A 2,913-nucleotide genomic window follows, 5' to 3' on the forward strand; every position below is an offset into this window, starting at 1 on the left:
CTCACTCAGTTCACAAGGATGTGATGGGTCAAAGTTTGGCTTCTGTCTTGGAAATCTTTTGCAATCTTAATGGTTCTATGATTTTATCCTTGTGGGTCCTTCCAGCTCAGGGAACTCTGTGATTCTCTGATGAAGTTTTCTACTCTTTCCAGACCATTTCCTGGCTTTACCCTGATCTCTGTCAAATGATGGTGCTCAATGTGCAGACACACCACTAAACTGAGTAATTCTGCTTTGTGTTTGCCCCTTTGTCCCTTTCTAATTCCTGTTCCATGGAGCCCATCAGGACACAGAATTCCAGTTGTCCAAAAAGACAAGTGGGGAAGCAGCAAACCCTTGACCTTCTCAAGATCAACCCCAATGCTCATCCAATCTCTTCTTCATAGCAATCCAATCTCTTCTTCTTTCCCCTTTTCCTTCTGGTGGTGCTCTAAAAGCTGCAGACACCAGGCTGTCTGCTCCTGGAATGCTGCTGGAATCCTGACCAGGATGTTAAATAAATGTTAATTTAATAGATGTTAAAATAACTTGTGTATAAACAAAAAACATCATCACCTGCTTAAGCCTCGGAGAGATACCAGGGTTCCTGCTGGGAAAATGCCTCTGCCAAGAGATGCCACTCAAATACAACACCTCAAATGCAACACCACAAACACAACACCACAAATGCAGCAGCTGCTCACCCAGGGTGGAACTTTGCAGACCTGATGCCCTCAGGCAGGGTCATCTGGCTCAGGGGTGCACCAGCTGGAAATCAGCCTTTAGTCCAGCTGTCTTTGCCTGGATCTAAATTAGGCAGGAGCCTCCTGGTCCCCAAATTGGATCAAAGTAGGTCAGAACTCCCTGCATGTCCATGTGCGGGATTAAATTATATCAAATTTTGTGCAATGTCTTGGGCATCGTTTTGTTATGAAAGCAGAGCTCAGGTGTTATGAACATCCCAGATATTGCCCTCAGGTTTAAGATCAGTTCCCACACTGTGGCTGTGCTGAAGGGCTCCGACCTCATTAAGCCCCTGGAGAAAGGCAAATCCCATACCAGAGACACCGACTTGATGGTGACCCAAATGGCTTAAATGTGATCATCAGCAGGATTCCAGGATCATCTGTCCTCCCAGACAATGCCCAGACACAACTCCCTGCATTAGCAGGAGCCAGGAACTATTCCCAGGAAGTGGTTTGGACATAATAGGCCTATTTTTGAAGAAATGCTGAGAGATGTGATTGCTCACACTGAGGAAGAGAAGGTTTGGAGATCTTAGAGACCCTTCCAGTGCCTAAAGGGGCTCCAGAAGGGCTGGAGAGGGACTTGGGACAAGGGATGGAGGGACAGGACACAGGGAATGGCTTCCCACTGACAGTGGGCAGGGATAGATGGAACACTGGGAAGAAATTCTTCCCTGTGATGGTGGTGGTTGTGGTAAGACTGGCTCATATTCCCCAGAGAATCTGTGCCTGCCCCATCCCTGGGAATGTTTGGCCAAGCTGGATGAGCAGCTTGAACAACTTAATCCAGTGGAAGGTGCCCCTGCCCATGGCAGGGGGTTGGAACTACAGGATTTTAAGGTCCCTCCCAACCCAAACCATTCCACAAATCTGTGATTCTGTGACTTGTGTTGGGGCAGAGAGGGGAGGAGGTTTTAGCCCAGTCAGATGGGTTTAGTCTGAACAAACAGGACAGACCAATTCCATTTCCTCTGGCCACTCTAACACCCGGTGCAGGTGTCCTGCTCCCCCTCCTCACCATCTCTCTTCTCTCAGCCAACACCAGGGGATGTCCTGTCAGAGCTGGCACCTTTGTGCCCACGGAGGTGACAGTGACATCCAGGCTCGTCCGCCTCAAACACGAGCTCAGCACACAGAGGTAACTCCAGTGAAATCGGTTCCAAGCCTGACCCACAGCTGTGGGAAGGCAAAGGAAAGGCCCCCGCTGGTGCCAGCACTCGGGGTTCGTGTTCCCACCGCAGGACCCACAGAAATCCCACAGAGATCACAACTCAGCTCTTAGAGGAGATGAGACAAGTTGTTTTCCCTCCTCCTTCTCCTGACAACTCAGTCCTTTCCTGGCTGAAACTGCTTCCACTCAAAACCTCAGCGCCAGAAGTTGCCCAGTTTCCCTGGATTTGGCTCAGAGAAGGGTTAAAACCTGCCCGTGCTCCCGGGGAGGCTGCGAGGGAAGGAGCGGGATGAATAACCGCGGTGGGCGGCAGGAGCGGGGGCAGCTGCCCTGCCAGCACCTTCTCCAGCCCCCTCGCTCTCAGCTCCCCCCTCTCACCCCCGCTCAGGCCCCTCCAGAGCCCCCACACCGATCAATCAGCAGATCCCAAAATCCATCTTTTCCCGAGTCCCTGCTCCAACCCGCTGCTCTCCCCCACAAACAGCTCTGCCGGCGCCCTTCAGCTCTGGTTCTCCGCTTTTCATTCCGGTGATTTATGCCTCTTTCTCTTCATGCTCTCAGTCTTGGTTTGCTGCTCTCCTTCTCCCCCATCCCCGTGAATCTCCCTCTCCACCTTTGCTGCCAGGAGCTGGGGCAGGGATTGATCCGCGGGCAGGGATCGATCCTCACACACCCGCCCGACCCCGCATCTCGCTGCTGATGAGAGGAGAAAAGCCCTGAGTGGAAAGAACAGATAACGGGAAACACTCAGCAGGAGTTAAAATGGAAAGAGAGAAGAGAGAAAAAGAAGAGAGAGAGAAGAGAGAAAAAGGGAGAAAAGAGAGAAAAGAGAGAAAAAGAGAGAGAGAAAAGAGAGAAGAGAAAAAAGGGAGAGAAGAGAGGAGAGGAGAGAGGGGAGAGAAGGGAGAGAAGAGAGAGAAAAAGAGAGGAGAGAAAAAGAGAGAAGAGATAGAAAAGAGAGAAGAGAAAAAAGGGAGAAAAGATGGGAGAGAGGGGAGAGAGGAGAGATAAGGAAGA

The sequence above is a fragment of the Parus major genome, chromosome 2, assembly GCF_001522545.3.
Source record: "Parus major isolate Abel chromosome 2, Parus_major1.1, whole genome shotgun sequence".
NCBI classification, from domain to species: domain Eukaryota; kingdom Metazoa; phylum Chordata; class Aves; order Passeriformes; family Paridae; genus Parus; species Parus major.